Consider the following 20,312-nt stretch of genomic DNA (forward strand, 5'->3'; position numbering starts at 1 on the left):
CTCCTCCTCCTCCTCCTCCTCCTCCTTCCTCTTCTTTTTTAGGTATTTTCTTTATTTATATTTCAAGTGTTATCCTCTTTCCTGGCTTCCCCTCCAAAACCCCTTATCCTCTCCTCTCTTTCCCTGCTCACCAACCCACCCACTTTTGCTTCCCGGCCCTGGCATTCACCCACACTGGGACATAGAGCCTTCACAGGACCAGAGGCCTCTCCTCCTACTGATGACCGACTAGGGCATCCTCTGTTACATATGCAGCTGGAGCCATGAGTCCCACCATAAGTTTTCTTTGGTTGGTAGTTTAGTCCCTGGGAGCTCTAGGGGTACTGGTTAGTTCGTATTGTTGTTCCTCCTATGGGGCTGCAAACGCCTTCAACTCCTTCAGCTTCTCTAGCTCCTTCATTTGGGACCCTGTACTCTGTCCAATGGATAGCTGTGAGCATCCACTTCTGTATTTTTCGGGCTCTGGCAAAGCCTCTCAGGAGAGAGCTATATCAGGCTCCTGTCAACAAGCTGTTGGCATCCACAACAGTGTCTGAGTTTGGTGGTTGTATATATGATAGATCCCCAGGTGTGGCAGTCTCTGGATAGTCATTCTTTCAGTCTCTGCTTCATGAAACTTACTTCTAAATGAGGGACAGACAAAATAATGAATCAGAGAAAAATTTGACGGAATGAGTCAGAGCTAGTGTGTGTCCAGCTCTCATAAGAAGAGCACAGGAAAATGAAGCTACTTAAGAGCACTGCAAAGTATTCAGTTGAGTCAATTGGGAGTCAGTGTATTGAGTGTAGTGCAGTGGAGTTAATTTCCTTCCTGAGTTTATGCAGTTCATTTCAGGTTAGCAGAAGCAGTTGACGACAGGGAATAAGAAAGAGCCAGAAGAGTAGAACAAATTGTCAGAATTAGTTTGAGGCCAAGCAGAGCAATTCAGCGAGAAGATGAGGAAAGCCAGATTGAATCATTCAACTTGGAGAAGAGTTTTAACCAGAATAGCTGAGTTGAGCTGTCAAGCTGAGTTCAGAAACATACAGAAACTGTGAGTTTTTTCAGCAACAAAGGCTTCAAGATAACAATTGCATCAGATGAATATAAGTTACTTTTACAATGCCAAAATATGAACATTTGAAATACAAACATCAATTGATTTAATAATTGGAAAATCTAATTCCAAACTGTTTGGGGAAGAATATGGTGCCAAATTACATGAAGGATTATAAATATGCATGAAAAACTTCCAGGGTCAATTTTAAATTTTTTATCTCTGTGAAAAGAACACATTTTTTAATATGTGTCAAATTTATATGATAAAATACCATTTATTTTATATGCAGTAAAATATATGTGAAGATTTAGGTACACATAGATTGACACATATTTAGTTGGAAATCATTAAATATAATTATATGTAGGGTATAAGTGTACCAGCTCAAATAATTGAATAGAGCAAATAAGACCCTACTCACAGAATCTACAGATATTATTTTAATTTAATCTCTTTTAAAAAGGCCTTGTGTAATGGGAAACACCGTTTATCTAAGCACTCAGGATTCAGAGTCAGGTGGGTAGATCTCTGTGATCAGTTAACACCCTCTATTTTCTTTCAGAATAATTGGAGGTTCTTTCTACCTCCTAACTCATACCATCCCAATTCTTGACCATATTACATGTTCCTCTGTCTTTTAATGACCAATCCTTAACTTATAGCAGTAGTGGTGACTTTTAGCTTTAATAACACTTCTAACAAATGTAGATTGTCACTTAGGCAATTTAATTGTAAGGTTCCCACCTATAATTATTTTTTTCACTTATTGATGCAATTAAAATTATATTTGACACTTGAAAAATAGCTAAAATGTATCCTTTTCTATTCTTTTATTAAAGTCTGGGACAACATTTCTCTTTGCAAAGCCATTTGTCAGTTTTGTAAGACATGAATCTTATAGGTTCTTGTCAATTACAAAGAAAATGTGTCTCAATACAGCAGAATCCACTATTAGTTTTCTGTCTTCTGTGGATGCTTTAATTTACACATACATCTAAATATTGGATTCTAGAATTTGAATATGAAAGATATCTCATAGCATTTGTCATTCTGGATGCATTTGTTATTTTTCTGGCACCAGTGGGAGAGGAGGCCCTTGGTCCTGTGGTGGCTTGGTGCCCCAGAGAAGCAGGATGCTAGAAGGGTGAGGCAGAAGTTGGTGAGTGGGTAGGGAAGCATAGGGGATGGGTTTGATATGGGGGGTTTGTGGAGAGGAGACCAGGAGGGAGGACAACATTTGAAATGTAAACAAATAAAATGATTAATAAATAAAAATAAATAAAAATTATATATATGAGTATATGTATATGTGTAGGTGTATGTGAATATGTATATGTATATGTATATGTATATGTATATGTATATGTATATGTATATGTATATGTATATGTATGAAGGGTTTATATTGGGCTTATGTATCCAGAGACCTAAGTATCCACCATTGTGAAAAATAAGCACTGCAGCCAAAGGACATGTTAGTAGGAACAGCTGCACTCTCAGATGTCCAACCCCAAACAGACATTTTGACATTTCAAAGCCAATTCCCAGTTATGTACTTCCTAGGCCACATCTCCTAAGCCTAGCCCAACAGCACTCAAAAAAAAAAAAAAAAAAAAAAAAGGAACAAATATGCAAATGTTGAGCATATGGAGAACATCTCATTTAAACAACCATTCTCGGTCTGGGTTACCTCACTCTGAATGATTATTTCCTGCTCCACACATTTATTTGGAGTCATATTTCATAATTTTATTTAAAATTCTGAACAAGATTTAATTTTGTAAATGTACTGTATTTTATATTTCATTTTCCATCCACCATTGATGGTCAATTAGAGACCATCAATTTACTAGTTATTGTGAAAGGAGTAGCAGTAAACATATATGATTTTTTAAGACAGTATATATCAGGCAGCGGGTATGGGGAAATAAAGAGGGGTGGGAGAGAACCTGTGTCCTGCCAGAGCTCTGGTGCTCTGGGCAGGCAGATGTAGGGGACTGCTGCGATCCCGATGTTGTCCGGGTGGGCATCTGGCTATGGAAAGCCACAGAATCCCAGTCCATGAGGGATGGAGACAGAAAAATCCGGGGCCTCTGGGATCTCACAGAGGCCAAAGATGACAGGTTCTCAGTCTTGGACATCCCAGACATCACTGTATGTCGAGGAAGAGCTGAGAACAAAGTGGTGGCCTGGGGTGGGGGGTGGGGGGGCTCAGGTACTTCCCAAGAGGGCAAGAGTCCTTGGTCAAGTCTGTGACTGGAGCACAGGAAGGTCTTCTGGAGGGAGGTTAGACATGGCACTTTAGAGGAAAGCCTACTCTGTTTCCCCAACACCTCATGGACCATCTCCATGAGCAGAGATGGTCCATGGTTTTAGAGCTTTATTGTAGAAAGGCAGAGAGAAAGAGAGAAGGTAGAAAGAGAGGGGCCAGTCATGACCACATGAAGGCGGGGGAAGTGAAGGGGAGAAGGAGAGCTAGAGATGAGAATAAGAGACGTAAGAGTTTAAGAGAGAGGAGGGGCCAAGCAACTCCTTTTATAGTGAGCTGGGCTATCTTGCAGTTGCCAGGTAACTGGGGAGGAGCATACCTGGCTATTGCCAGGTTAGCTTTGGGGGTGGAGTCTAGCCATAATACCAGGAAATTGGGGATGTGACTGATAGTCACAGGATTATGTAGTGGGGGCTCTAAGGTGTCAGGCACCTATGTCTGTCTGGGAGCATGGGTCACTGTTCTGTCCCTTGTAGAGTTTCCACTGGGTCTCTGGAGTAAGTCTCGCTCGACCAGAAAACATGCTGCCTTTCATGCTCCCATAAATATGTTGCTTTATAGTCCAGACTAGCTTTGAACATATGATAATAATCTTCATTCAGCCTACCTAAGGCAGGAATTATAGGCATATGACATCGTACTCAGCTTACTATATCTCAGTGAGAAAAACAATTGCAAATTTATATTTTAAACAATATTAGTTGGCAAACTATCAGTGCAATGCTAAAGAAGTTTAATTACTTTCTAACACAAAGCAATTATCAATGGAGTAAACATTTTAGAAATGCAGTTATCACTTATTTTTTAAAAGATAAATTTATTTGTTTATTTTTTATAATGCGTGTACACTGTAGCTGTCTTCAGACACAGCAGAAGAGAGCATCAGATCTCATTACGGATGGTTATGATTCACCATGTGGTTGCTAGGAATTGAACTCAGGACCTCTGGAAGAGCAGCAGTCAAGGCTCTTAAGAGCTAAGCCTTCTCTCCAGCTCCCAGTTATCACTTCCATTCCATACAGTACTCATTTCATGATAAAATTTTCCAGAATGTAGGATATTATCAGAAATTTCAATGATTGTGAAAATCAAATAACAAAACAGTGCAACTCACTGATTACTTAATATACTTGTGATAACTGGAGAATAAAATGTATACTGTGTTATATTCCCATAGCAGAGTTTGAAACACTGGACAATTATAATGTTAATGTTCAAATATTTATTTCCTAACTGTGTTGTTTTCTACTCATATATACTTATAACTCCAAATAAATAGTAAAATTAATGAGCTATATATTTTGAATATCTTTTTTGTGTTTTTACAATGTGTACATATTAAAAATTAAATTACCTCTTAGTTTTGTAAATGTATAATGTATTATGTCATTCTGAAGTATTACAGCTACTTGCTTACATATAATAATAAAGAGTTATAACATCACATACTCAATAAGATACACAAGTATGAATATATTAGCTATATCATTTAAATACAAAATACACTACATATGAAATCACTCATTGTAATATTCTGTCCTATTTATATGATTATGTTAGTGGCATCAATACTTTAAAAACATTATATGTATGTTACATTACTGTAGGATATATCATACTATAGCTTTAAAACAATTTATTAATATTCCCAAAATTGTGTGCAAAATAATGATGAATATTTATAAAAATACATATTTAGAGGCCCTCTTCTATGTTGCAAATTGTGTAACTGAGAACCTCATAAAACAGGACAGACATGCTCAATAAATTCATATCTAAATTCATATTATATAAAACTTCATTAAGTCACAGCAAATGTTAAGATGAATCTAAGAAGCTGGACAAATGGCTAAATGGGTAAAGCATTTGTTGAAAATCCTGAATTTAATTTTCAACACTTGTCTAGTGGCTAACAAGGTTAGTTCAAAAGTCTTAAACACTCTCTTACAGATTCCTTAGACAACAGGAATGAACAGGGACCTCACACATACATGCATGCAAAATATGCATAACATATTGATAAATATATCTTAAAAGATTTTGTCTAGATCAATCTGAACTTGTATTAAACATATGTAACTGGGAAATCTCCAAAGAAATGTATAATTAATGTATACTAGAAAAGACATGAATTATGAACGTATGTTGAAACATTACCTAGCAAAATGCCTTAAAAAAATTCTTTGGCATCATCTCCAAAATTTCATCAGTTATATGAGTTATGACTAAATATTTTAATTTCTAGGAACATACACAGAAATCTTATATCTTTTCATTCAGGGGTATGTAAAGTGCTGCTCAAGACAACATTAATTATAATTGAGAAAGATTAATAAATATTAATAAATATTGGAAGAAGGAAGATTCTGTTTCTCTCCTTCACCTGTTTGCCATGTGGGACTGAAAAAATGCTAGTTACTTAGACTTCCATTCACAGCTGCTGGTGACCATTGTTGGGAGTTGGACTGCAGACTGTAAGTCATCAATAAATCCCTTTACTATATAGAGACTATCCATAAGTTCTGTGACTCTAGAGAACCCTGACTAATACATCAGGAAAATGCAAATCAAAATGACTGAGATTCCATCTTTCATCAATCAGAATGGATAAATTTAAAATCTTAAGGGACAGCATATGTTGGCAAGGATGTAGAGCAGGGGAAGCACTCCTCCCTTGCTGGGGGGAGTTCAAACTTGTACAAACACTCTGGATAGCAATTTGGTGGATTCTCAGAAAATTGAGAATAGTTCTACCTGAAGACCCAGGTACATGCCTGGGCATATAGCCAAAAGATGTCCTACGATACCACGAAAACAGTTGCTCAACAATGTTAGTATCAGCCTTATTCATAGTACTCAGAAATTGGAAAAAAAACCAAAAAACCTAGATATCCCTCAACTGAAGAATGCACAATGTAACTCATTTACACTATGGAGTGTGGTAACCCAGTTGTAAAATGGCATGTATGGTATGTACTCATTTTTAAGGGGATATTATTCATAAAGTACAGGATAACCATGCTACAATCCAAGGACCTAATGAAGTCAAATAATAAGGACACCCAAGGGAGGATGATTGAATCTTCCTCAGAAGGAGAAATGAAGTAAATATTAGAGGTAGCTGGAGGGAAGGAACAGATTGGGAGACAGGATGAGGATGAGAGCTGGTCATGGGGGAAGCAGATGTAGGGAGAGCATGGAAAAGAGAATAGAGATCAGTGGTGAGGTAAAAGGCAATTACTAGGATGTGTCAGAGACATGTGATGGGGGGAGGCCCATGGGGGGTATATGAGCATGACTCTAGCTCACTCCTAGAAGGGGAGGATATGGATCCTGTGTAGTCACTTCCTGTAACCAGGAAGGATCCCTAGGGGAGGGATAATGACAACAACCAGCCCACAAAACATTCAACCCAAAATGTTTAAGATGTACAGGGACAAAGATAGAGAAAAGACAGAGGGAATGGCCAACCAACAACTCTCCCAAATTTTATCCATCGATGAACAAGAAACAACCCTTGCCACTGTTAAAAATTATGCTTGCAGTTAGGAGCCTAGCAAAACTATTGCACTATGTAGCTCCACACAGCAGCCAAAGGACAGTGATGCAGAGGAACCTTGGGGGCTCTGAGAGGCTGAACCAACCACCCACCAAAGAGTGAGAATAGGATGTACCTCGTCCGTTGCATGTAAGTAACACATGCACAGCTTGGTCTTCATGTGGGTCCCCCAACTATTGAAGTGACAACTATCATAGAATCTGTTGCCTGCCTGTCTGTGGATCCCATTCCCCGAACTGGATTGCCTGGTCTGATCACAGTGCCCGCAGGGATGAGCCTAGTACTGTAGTGACTTGATGTGCCTGGGTATGTGGGGTGGGGCTGTAGGATGGTTGTGGAAGGGGGAATGAGAAGGGTGGAGTGATGAGAAGATATGTGTGAGAGGGTAGTGGTAGGAGAGGGAGACTGATATAGGGATGTATAGTGAATGAATAAGTAAATTTAAAAAGCAATTGATTTATTGTTTATCAATAAAAAATCTTTGTGAAAAAGAGAAGTGAATTCAAGCATCTTCGATTTTTATTTTTTTTTTTTGTTTTCCTTTTGTTTTATTTTGTTTTGAAATGTTTGGAAAAGGTTCAGGTAAACATACATCATTCTTTTTAAGAATGAGATTTTAGGCTGGAAAGATGGCTCAGTGGTTAAGAGCACTGACTGCTCTTCCAAAGGTCGTGAGTCCAAATCCCAGCAACCACATGGTGGGTCACAACCATCCATAATGAGATCTGATGCCCTCTTCTAGTGCATCTGAAGACAGCTACAGTGTACTTAGATATAATAATAAATAAATCTTAAAAAAAAAAAGAATGAGATTTTAAATAACACAGAGAATTCGAGAATATCAAAAAAATCAATTTTTTTTTATTTTTATTTTTTTTTCGAGACAGGGTTTCTCTGTATAGTCCTGGCTGTCCTGGAACTTACTTTGTAGACCAGGCTGGCCTCAAACTCAGAAATCCTCCTGCCTCTGCCTCCCAAGTGCTGGGATTAAAGGTGTGTGCCACAACCGCCCAGCTCGAAATAATTTTGTTAGGGATTACCATGTTATCTCTAGTGTTGCCTCCAAGATGTAGAGATTACCTCACATCTTTACTCTAATATAAATGTCATACAGAAGTTGTTATGAGTAAAAGCAGTGTTCTTCAATGAAAAGACGGTGAAGAATCAAGTACAACTTTCAGATCCCAGCCACACAATCAGGGAAGCTGCAAAATAGGAAGGGCACATCAGGACATCCATATTAAAGAATCATTACCACAGTGGTGTATCAGAAAGCATGATATAAATATGGCTGTTATCTTAATGCTTACAGGCTATTTATTTTGAAAATATTGCTAGTTTAATCTACTGTAAATGAAGTGTCTAGAAACTATACAAGGCACAGTACATTCGATAGCAGAATTTTTCTTCGGATAAAATGCCCTTCTCTTTGTCTTAGTGTCTTTGCCCTTTGGTCTAGGGCATCACTCTACAGGGAAATGTGCTCATGAAAGAGTTGACATCCTGTTGTGCTAATATACATATGTCTTTTCTTCCTGCAGAAGACACCAGAATAAATTAGAATCAGGTAAGGAACCTTGTTAATTAGAAGCAGATTAAGCATCCCCAGGGTCTTCCTGTCAAGGCCTGTTTTCCTGGAAAGGTTTTAGACTCCTTTCCCTCATAAATATTAGAATGAATCATTGTCATCCTGTTTTTTTTTTCTCCTTTTCTATTGCATAAGTAATTTTTTAAACCAAAGTCATGATAGCAGAAAGCTGGAGAATCCCTAGTTGATCATGAACCCTCATGACCACTTTCCACAGTGGACAGTATGAAGAAAATCACTGTGTTTTCAGTGTGGTGCCTGTTCAGATGAGCTAACTGTGCTCCACGTGGGTGAGTGGCCATGTGTGCTTCATGTGGGTGAGTGGCCGTGGCTTCCTTAAAAAAGGAAGAGATTTTTTGTTTTGATTTTCTTTTGTCATGGATGTTGTTGTTTTTCAAACCCTGGAGCTTTTCTAAGATCTATTTTCTCATGTCAGCTTGCCTCCACACTCACAGTTTTTGAGCTTGTTACAAGCTTACTATGTTCCAAGGAAGCAGAACTGCAATTATTTATTTATTTATTTATTTATTTATTTATTTATTTATTTCCAAACAACATAGAAATGATAATGCTGGCTACTACATTTATTTTAGAATAGCAGTATACATTTTGATAAAATTATGTGGGAATTTTTAATTTTATTCCGCACATAGTACTTATATTAGAGGTTGATGGTTGTTTATGGGATGGATCCTTGGGTGGGGAAGTCTCTGGATGGTCCTTCCTTCAGTCTCAGCTCTGAACTTTGTCTCTGTAACTCATTCCATGGGTATTTTGTTCCCCATTCTAAGAAGGAATGAAGTATCCACACTTTGGTCTTCCTTCTTCTTGAATTTCATGTGTTTTGCAAAAGTCAGGATAGTAAACACAAATCAGTAGATGACACTACCAAAGGAGAACAGTTAGTTCTCAGCTGAATTGACACAGTTAACAGGAGAGAACAGGAAGGACACCAGGAAAAGCTTTTGGCTATGTGTCTCTCAGCGAAGCAAAGATTAGCCAAGATGCAAGACCAACGAAGGATTGTACAGCTGTCTCTGCAAGCCTAGCTTAGCCACAATCACTGTCTGTCAAGTCCTTTTTATACCCTTTCTAAATATCACATGTCCTCCACGGGTCTTATATCAACATGTGTCTTGTCTAAATATGTGTCTTGCCTCAACATGTATATCTGTCTCAGCTGACGTCACTCTCTCATCCAGCCTGAGTCCACAGAAGTGACACAAAAAGACCATGACACACCACCAGATGATTTTTGGTGTGTTTCTCTATGAAGTTCTGACAAATGTAGATCAACAATGCAGTATAAGACACACACACACACACACACACACACACACACACGTGTGTATGCATATATAATGTATATCTATATATAATGTATATATAATGTGTATATATATATATATATATATATATATATATATATATAAATGTATGTATACATATATATGTGTGTGTATGCTGTTAGTAAAAAATCCTTTATCATGTGTCCTTTCATGTGTTTGTTTTAATAAAACATCCTTTCACTTATGCCTACTTCATGAGTGTCTTAGTCTTTCACCCGTGTCCACTTCAAAAAAAACAGTCCTTCATGCGTTTGTCCCAACAAAACACCATCCAACACAACTGACTTTCCAAAAACCTTAAATTTCCAACTTCAATTATCCAATGCTTTAAATGGTTTACAATTAACCATAGAGTTCCTTGATTGCAAATATAAATTCATCACCTCAGAACTTTATTATTATCTCTCTAAATTATATCTTTGTCTTTAAAATATCATTTAAAGTACTTTTAGCTAATATTTAAATTTTAGTTATCTACTTTTAATGATTTCGTATCCTTAGGCTTCATGTATGTTATCTGAAAATGCAGAATTTAATGAGAAATTCCATAGACCACATAAATCAAACAATATGTGAATTCATGATCAAGTGTTTTATATTTTAATTCAAACTGTATTTTTTAATATTACAAAAAACAAACAAACAAAAAAACCCTTACCTTCCAACCTTAATAACATACTAAATCTTAAAAAGAAGTTTAGAAAATTTAGATTTAGGTCAAATAGATAACATATTTCTAAAGAAAGTGTAAGTAATTTGAGAGAGGAAAAAATGTCTATATAAATTTCCACACAGGAGACATAAGATTTTGTAATCTAGTAGTGAGAAATACAAAGGAAAAAACTTACCACAGTTCAAAAGACTTCAGAGATTAATGTGATGTAAAATTCAATAGAATTAAGATGTAGCTCTTGTGATAGAGATAGGAATCCTTACTGGACAGCTAGAAATGGAAATATTATTGAGGAGAAGCATTTAGGTAGGTGATAGCAGAAAATAATGTCGGGTGAGTTAACACTTTAGTGTCTAGAAGAACGCTTAACATGTATCGCTGAAAAGAATGGAGGCTCATTGTAGGTTTCTGAGCAGCAAAATGTTCAAAGTTCCTTGACACTCACTCAAATAAACAAACCTGGCATAAAATATCAGAATGATTGACCAAGAAATACAAGAAACTTTGCAAAGACTAGACTAAACTCCAAGTTTTCAAGCTTGACACCTCTACCATAAACTTCATTATGCAACAGTAGCCCATTTCTGGGTTTTTGTTTTATTAAATATATTTAAATCCACATATCATTGTAGCAAACCTGGGTATAATAGCTGCCAAGAGTAACTCTTTTCCTAGTGGTCAGTCAAGTGATTTTACTTATTCATACTTCAACTATTTTCAATTAACAAATTTGTATTCTGATAATACTTTGGCTTATGATAGAGTACCCTATTCCTCTAAATCAACTTACTGACTCAAAACTGAATTTTTTTTGTCCCATTGCTAAGACTCTTTAAATTCTTCTTTTTATTTTTATAGGAATGAAGTCAGTGTAGCTTCTATTTTGACGAATGAAAAAAAAAAAATGTTTCTAGAATGGGAACGTAAGATGGTGCTGTTCTCCATAACTTACCATGAGGAATCACAGTAATTAAAGACATAAAATATGGCACATTCACTTATGTTATAGAGAACCTGTTATCTAATTACAATGAGTTCTCTGAAAAAAATTTGTAGACAAAAAATATCTGATGATCAGTAGCAACCATGTAAAAGTAGTATCCACCCTAAAGCACTGTAACAGTATTTAATAGCACAGAATAGCCACAGACAATAGAAAAATAATGACAAAGAGAAAAATTTCAAGTTAGCTCCATTCTTTACTTATCACATTTGACAGCAAAATGAAGCACTTAATTACGAGCATATAAACTTAATTTCAGTTTAGAAAATAATTTGAAATATTTGATAATGTGACTCATATTATCATGCTAATCAAAGGCATGTACTAATCTAAATATTATCTGGTCATTTATTCAGTAATGATCAATTTAGTATTAATGATATTTCAGAATTTAAATGTAAAACAAATTATAATGTAACATAAGGTTCAATATATTCCAGAAAATCAAACTTCAGTTTCACAACTTTTTATATGATTTTTGAATATGTGCTTTATGTGATCTCATAAAGAAAAATCAGTGTTTTTCCCTTTATTGCAATCCTTACCCTTGGGAAAAAAAATACCAGGGGACTATTACCATCAAATTACTTTATAGTATATCTTCAGTTGTGAAAAACATTAGTTGAATAGGAAGAAGGTATCATAAAGTGCAATGCGACCTCTATATGATCTTAAACTGTAATATAGAAAGGTATTTCCTGAGGTTCAAGTTTAACTACTGGTCCTGATATTGTTATAATTGTGTAGAGATTTTTTACTTTATTCTTTAAGTCACTTTACTTTTTTTCTTTCAAGAAACCAAATATTGACTTAGAAATGGACCACTATACATGAAGTTTGTTGTTGTTGTTGTTGTTGTTGTTTGAGTTTTTTGGGTTTTGTTTCCAATATGTGATAATTAATTGAAATATCTTCAAATGAAATATAAAACTTGTTGAAAGATTGAACAATTTTATCTCTTTGCATCCATAATCCTGCCTATAAGTTGTTCAATTACACATTTATCTTTAATAGGAGTGCTGATAGTTTCTTACAGTAATTGCTTTTATTTTAAGCTAATAAACCCTGGGCTAATTGCTATATTTTGATCTTCAAAGCATTTGCGAATAACTACTTATCCAATTCTGTCTCTGAAAGTTGATGTTTGAATCTTGGTTAGTGATTTCTGTGTTTGTGATATTAGTATATTAATCCTACCTTATACTTTTCATTTTTACCCATACAAATAAGATTGAAATTGAGACTACTAAATATTTTGAAAGACTCACAGGAAATAAATCACATCACATATTGAAATATAAAGATATTCAATTTGAGTCACAGCAGATGGTAGTAAATTGATTCCTTTTACATGTGGTATGTGTATGCTTGTTCTAAATAGGTGACATTACTACCACATTTAAGACTTCATACTTCTCTGATATGTACTGTGTTTAAAAATATAGTGTCATAAGTTTGGAGATAAGACAAAAGGATGGGCCATCCAGAGACTGCCCCACCTGGGGTTCCATCCCATAATCAGCTACCAAATGCAGACACTATTGCATATACCAGAAAGATTTTGCTGAAAGGACCCTGATATAGCTGTCTCTTGTGAGGCTATGCCAGTGCCTGGCAAATACATAAGTGGATGCCTACAGTCATCTATAGGATNGAACACAGNGNCCCCAATGGAGGAGCTAGAGAAATTACCAAGGAGCTGAAGGGATCTGCAATCCTATAGATGAAACAACAATATGAACTAATCAGTACCCATAGAGCTCATGTCTCTAGCTTCATATATAGCATAAGATGGCCTAGTCAGCCATCATTAGGAAGAGAGGCCCCTTGCAAACTTTATATGCCCCAGTACAGGGAATGCCACGCCAAGAAGTGGGAGTGAGTGGGTAGGGGAGCAGGGCGGGGAGAGGGTATAGGGGATATTTGGGATAGCATTTGAAATGTAAATGAAGAAAATATATAATAAAATAATTTTAAAAATTAAGACCAAAACAAAAATGGTGTCATAATTCTGAATTAAATTATGTATTTTAACAAGGTTAAATAATATTTGAACTTTAGACTCTTGATTTACAGTAAGTTATATTTATAACTTTCAGTTGTTAAGCTGTATTCAGGTCAATACATTTTACCCATATATAACAGTGTTGATAGTTCATTGATTCCAGTATCTGTGGAACATTGTTATAAGTTACAATTTGTACTTATTTAGCATAGTCTGCCATCATGACCAGTTAAATATAGTTTAAAAGTGATTGACTTTATATACAGAAGATCACTCACATCTTCAGAATCACAAGTAATAGTATCATCGTAGGTAATGTTATATTGATATTTTCTTCTATGAAGAAAAGTAAAACTTTAAATGGCCTCAGAATTAAAAAAGAAAGACAGAAGTTGCCATCCTTCTTTACTTTAAGAAAAGGAAAAATTGCACACATCAGTTCATAAAAGTCAATTCTTTCTTTTAGGAGCATAATTCAAGAATTGTGGTTACTTCATTTTTTCCATTAATTAATTAATTTATTTATTCACTTTATATTCTAATTGCATTCCTCCTCTCCTCCCAGCCCCACCTGATACAACCTCTCATCTGACTCCACTTCTCCCATGAAGTGGTAGAGGCCCCAGTGTTTATTAGCCCACCCTTTTAAGCAATATTCTTGTACCACTTGTCTCTGTAGTCCCAGGAAGATGCTAAAATGAGAAATGCATTCATTTCAGCTGTGCTTTAAAAGTCCCTACAATCAACATTACAAGCCTTAAAGATCAAAAGTCTCTAAAGTGTAAGTTATTGTAAACTAAACTAAACTAAACAAAAAGAAAAGAAAAAGAAAAGAAAAGAAGTTGTATACTTATCAAATATAATGCCTAACTAAGAATTCTTAGTCCAAGAAGGGACAATTGGTGAAAAAAAAAAGGGGCCTAAATTCAACAAAAGTAACATTAAATTCTGCAGCTACATGTTTAACATCTGAGGCTCATGATTAATTTGGCTAGACTCCAAAAGACCTGGGTATTCCAATACTTTTGTTCTTCTACCTGTATCATGTATAGCTACTCTAATATGCTGTTTCCATCTCATGATGGCAGCTGATCAATAGTATATGTTCTACTGGTCCTAGCATCTCTAATATCCCAGAATTTGCCTGGAAACTTAGGCTCCATCTGCACAGCTTGACACAAATGATATCAAGAATTTTATGAAGACTCTTGACTATGCTGGAATTCAGATGTTCTCAGATACTGGAGCCAAATTCATAACCCAGTTCATCTTTTGTCTCTCATATTTATAAATAAAATAATGCAACTTTCTCTTGTCAAGTAGAGTCAACATGGTCCTATTAAATGCTTCAACTTCTCCATGGTAATCCCACAGACCAAACTACATAGGTAGGTTCTTTGAAATAAAACAGGGTTTTCACTGTTTAAAGATTTTATTTTCTTCTTTTCTAATGAACTTGAATCTTTAAAAAATTGGCAACTCTGAGGGTCTATAAATACCATCATTTTACGACACCTCCATTTCTTTTTGGTAGAGTAGATATTTTTAACAATTACAAACAATTTCTAAGCACTGGTGTATAGGCTTTCCTGAGTTTATTTTTTTCCAGATCAAACAAATATGTTCATTATCTTTAAATGCAGGGTTTCTTTAAAAAGCTAAAATGATACCAAAATATCACACAAATATTCTGGGTTCCTAGCCCAGTTCCTAACAGAATTTATATTTTTTCATATTATTCATAAGACATGAATCCACACCTACATTTCTCTTAGCATATTTTTAAAGCTCCTAATACAATGGTTCATAATATTCTGCTTCTGAAACATATAAGTTTTATTAAATCAAAATTACAAAAATTTTCCATATTACTTCTGAAAAACACCTCTAAAGGTCTAAGAACCATGTGCTCAGGTTTACCACAGTCATACCTCTGGTTATTTGTACTACTTCCTGTCTTGATTCCTTTTCCTCTTGTGATTAAATACCAAAACAAAAGCTAGTTAAAGTAGAAAGAGCTTAGGTTTTGCTTATAGCTACAGGGGGATATAATCTATCATGGTGGCATGTGACAGCAGGCGAGGAAGCATAGTGGCTAGAGCACAGGCGGGCTATTCACAATTAATCTGCAACTAGGAATCAGATGGCAATGAATTAATGACTTAAATTTCTCCATATACACAATCTAGAATCGTTGCCGATTATGTTCAATTACTCAATTTTTAGGAAAGACCTTAAAGTTGGATGGGTACTCAGGAGGTGAGGACCTGGATGAACTGAAAGGGAATGATATAATCAAAATAAATTTAAATTTATAAACTCTTATAAGGAACAGAAAGAAAAAATTGTATGTATCACATACTAGTAACTTAACAGCTCATCTGAAAGCTCATCTGAAACCAAAAATAAAAACTCATCCAAAAGGACAAAATCTGAAGAACAATCAAACTCACAGGTAAAATTCTATAAATCGCTAAAATAGAAACAACAACAACAACAAAATCAACACAAAGAATCATTTAAAAAGATATAGTTCTCTGTAAAATCGATGACATTGACAAACTCCTATCCAAATTAACTAATAGTGGAAAGAACAAATCCAAGAACACCTTGAAAGATCAAACACCATGATCAAGTAGGTTCCATCCAGAGATGCAGGTATGATTTAACATGCATGAATCAATAAGCATAATAAATTGTTTGTACCACAATAAAAATAAACCAAAAGACAAAAAAACACTTAACCATCTCATTGGAGGCAGAAAAAAATATTTGATAAAACTCAACTCCTTCATAATAAAAACCTTAAAGAGATTGGATGTAGGGAAACCCTGCTACATAAGGTTGAAGTCTACCATGCCCAAGAGCACCTCTGAGCTTGGAACTTATATAGGACACCATTTCTCCAGCAGAGCTTCCCCTTCTAAGACCTTGGTGAATCCTCATGCCAAACTTCTGAGGGACATCACGTATTCCTTGGCAAACATCCAAGTTCAACATCTTCTTTCCTGATAAGAACCTATCCATCAGTAACTCAGATTCCTGGAAAGCCTCTCCATGAGGCATTCACAGTAGATTAAGCGCCATCCAATAATTTTTCATTCACCCTGAAAACACCTTCTCACTCTTCAAGGTTCATATATAGCCTTTGGTTAACTTGACTAATGTATATTTATATGGCTGTTTACTGAGGATCATCTATGAAAGCTGTAACACTAAAATCTTCAGAGAAGGCCATATCCCCACTTCCAGATATACCAGAATCCTGCAGAATACAACTGTTCAAGACTCAGTTTCATCCTTCTATCAAGGTGTGAAGTAGCTCCTGGATACCCCGAGGAAGGAAGTGGAGGATGTGGAACCTCCACTGGTCCCTACAAAGCATAAGACAATTGGGGATACAAAGAACATATTTGACAAAATTATCATTGGGTAGAGAATTATTCAGTTTATTTGAGTATGTAGACTTTCTGGTGTTTCTGTTGTTCTTGAAGACCAGCTTTATTCTGCGGTGGTCTGATAAAAGACAAGGGATTATTTCAATCTTCTTGAATCTGTTGACATGTTTTGTGTCCAGTCATATAATCAATTTAGGAGAAGGTACCATAAGGTGCTAAGAGGAAGGTATATTCTTTTGTTTTAGGGTGAAATGTTCTATAGATATCTGTTAATTGTGTCTCTGTTAATTTCTGTTTCCATGACCTGTCCATTGGTAAGAGTGGGGTGTTGAAATCTCCTATAACTATAACTGTGGGAGATTTAAAATGTGTTTTGAGCTTTAGTAACATTTCTTTTATAAATGTGGGTGCTCTTGCACTTGAGGCATGTTGGGGTCTCCCACCTCCACTAATCACTCTCCCTCTAAACATTATATTGTGCCCCCTACAGGTGCGCAGAATTGCTACTGAGAAGACCTCCCCAGATCTCCCAGAGTGCAGCGTCTTCAGACAACCTCGATCCTTGGACCCACCTACGTAGTCTCTGTCCACTATTGCTTAGACCCGCCTACCAGATACTCATCTCCACTCACGATCTACCGCTCGGCAGTTTCAAAGGGACTCAAGGGCAGGCTGGGAATCTTTCCTTGTACTTGAGCAATTCCGATTAATAAAAATCATGCTCTGATCAGCGAATCGATAGGCATTATTCATTTTCCTTTCGCAGCCCTATTCTTTCAGGATGTCCAAGTCCTTCAGTACGAAACCAGTCCAAAGTGTTTGTGTGCACGCAGAAATGCACAGAGGCATAGATGTTCAAATTGAGAGCTCATCTTGATGGATTTTTTTTTCTTTGATGAGTATGAAATGTCTTCCCTATCTATTTTGACAACTTTTGGTTGAAAGTCTATTTTATTGTATACTAGAAGGGCTATTCCAGGTTGTTTCTTGGGACCTTTTGCTTAGAATTTTTTCCACCCTTTTACTCTAAGGTAGTGTCTTTCTTTGTTACTGAATTGTGTTTTCTATATGAAGCAAAATGCTGGGTCCTGCTTAATGAATGGTTCCCAGCTGGAATAAGATGTGCGTTAGATGTAAAATAGAAGCTGAAAGCACGAGAGAATCTGACTTAAGATTTTGTTTTTGGAGCAGCAGCAAGGACAAAAAGCCATGGAATATGGGCTCTAGAAACTTTTCCACTGTTTTTATGTGTTTGTCTTTTTGGTTGTTTGTTTGTTTTGCTGCTTTATACAGTTTTATTACTATAGACTTTTATTATATCTTGCTATTTCATATAGCAATGCCTCTACCATTGTTCCTTCTTGCTCAAGATTACTTTGGCCGGATGAAAGTATTATTGCTTCCAAGTAAAATCTTAAATGCTTTTTATTATTTATGCGAAAAATATTGTGAAATTTTAAAAATGGGATTTCGCTGAATTTGTAAATTGCTTTAGGTAGACTGGTCTTCTGCACAATATTAGTTCTACCAATTCACTAACATGAGAGCTCTTTCTGGCTTCTAGATTGTTCCTCAAGCACTTTCTTCAGGGATTTAATTTTCATTGAAGACATATTTACCTCATTGTTTAATTTGTCTTTAAGGTCATTGTAAATCAGATTATTTTCAGGATCTCTCTCTAGATATGTTTAGTTTAAATATATAGTTTCCCAAGTATGCCACGGGCCTACACCACCAACCATAGAGTACACATGGAGAGACCCATGGCTCCAACTGCATATTTAACAGAAGATGGCCTTGTGTGACATCAATGAGAGGAAAGGCCCTCGGTCCTGTGAAGGCTCAATGCCCCAGTGCAGGGGAATGCCAAGACAGGGCAGTGGGAGTGGGTGGGTTAGTGAGCAGGATGGCAGAGGGAGATGTGATAGGGCGTTTTCAGAGGGGAAACATGGGAAGGGAATAATATTTGAAACTTAAACAAAAAAAAACTAATAAAAATATTTTTTAAAAACACTGTAAAAATAAAAGAAAAAAGAAAAAAGAAAAAAAAAAAGCCTATTGATTAGAGAAAACTAATTTTTGAATCTGGCCACTATACAGAAATGATTTCTGTGAATTTTTTGGTTGCATTTTTTGACATTTCCTATATATATTATATCATTTTATTTAAAATAGGGATGACTTATCTCCTTTTCTCAGTTGTATTCATATAATAGTCTCTCGTTTTACAGCTACAACTAGTGCTTTGGGAATTGCTTTTGAAAACTCAAGTTGGACTAAAGAAGAGCCCTGTCTCATTGCTGACACTAATGGGACTGATTCTAGTTTTCCTTCTTTCAGATAATATTGGTTTGACAAATAGCCTTATTATGCTGAGATATGATTCCCTCATTCCTAGGCTTACATATACATACATACATACATATATACATACATACATACATACATACATACATACATACGTACATACATACATACATACATACAATCACATGCATAGTTTAAGTATTATAAGTACAATTCTGTGTATAAGTGACCAAAAATATGCTTAAGCAAGTTTATACATTTACATTCTTTTCATGCTAAACGTAATTTTAAAGCATATCTTCCCTATCACATGAATAAACCAAAGTGTCTAAGTAGTTAAGTAACATTTTAGTTTCTCCTTTACATGGATCGACCTGTAAAGAAATAAACAATAAGAATTAAATTATAAAGTTAAGAAAAACTGAGCAGAGCTTGAACATTTGCCAAAAAGAACAGTGATATTCATATTGAAGGGATCCTCCTGCTGAAATCTCTTCTTTTACACTGCGAATTAATGTCTATGAAAGGAAGCAGTGCTCTAAGTTCAAAAGATTTAAATCCTTCACATCTGCTTATTAATATGTATTTATAATTTCAGAATAATCAGTAATATAATTAGGTATGTCCTCTTTAAATTTTTTCGTTAAAAATTCAAAAGTCTTAGAAAGTGCCTGAGTGCATTAGCTGTTACTGAGAGATGATACATCACAAGGAAAAAAATTGAGCTAAATGACTTTTCTGTGCAGACAACAGAAAGCTTTTATAAACAGATTAATGATGGAAATGGCGTTTTTCGCTTGGCATCTACTGAAGCATAATGAAGTTAGGTCTCTAAAGCAAAATATATTTTTCTTCAGGGGAAAACAATCATTTAAGCAGCCATTGATTTGTTACCTACTGCCTTGACATGTTATGATGAGCCTTTTCAAAGCATGCTGATCTTACTTTCTGACTATAAATAATGGATGTAGAAAAAAAGAAAAGAATTTCTCACAGGAAATCGCTGTTTCACGTATCACTGAAAGTTTTGGGTGCTCCAAATATATTCAAAGAACTGAACATCTATGTTAAACATGTTAAAATATTCATAAATGTACATCATCAGTGTTTACTGAGAGATA

The sequence above is a fragment of the Mus pahari genome, chromosome 13 (genome assembly GCF_900095145.1).
Source record: "Mus pahari chromosome 13, PAHARI_EIJ_v1.1, whole genome shotgun sequence".
NCBI classification, from domain to species: Eukaryota; Metazoa; Chordata; class Mammalia; order Rodentia; family Muridae; genus Mus; species Mus pahari.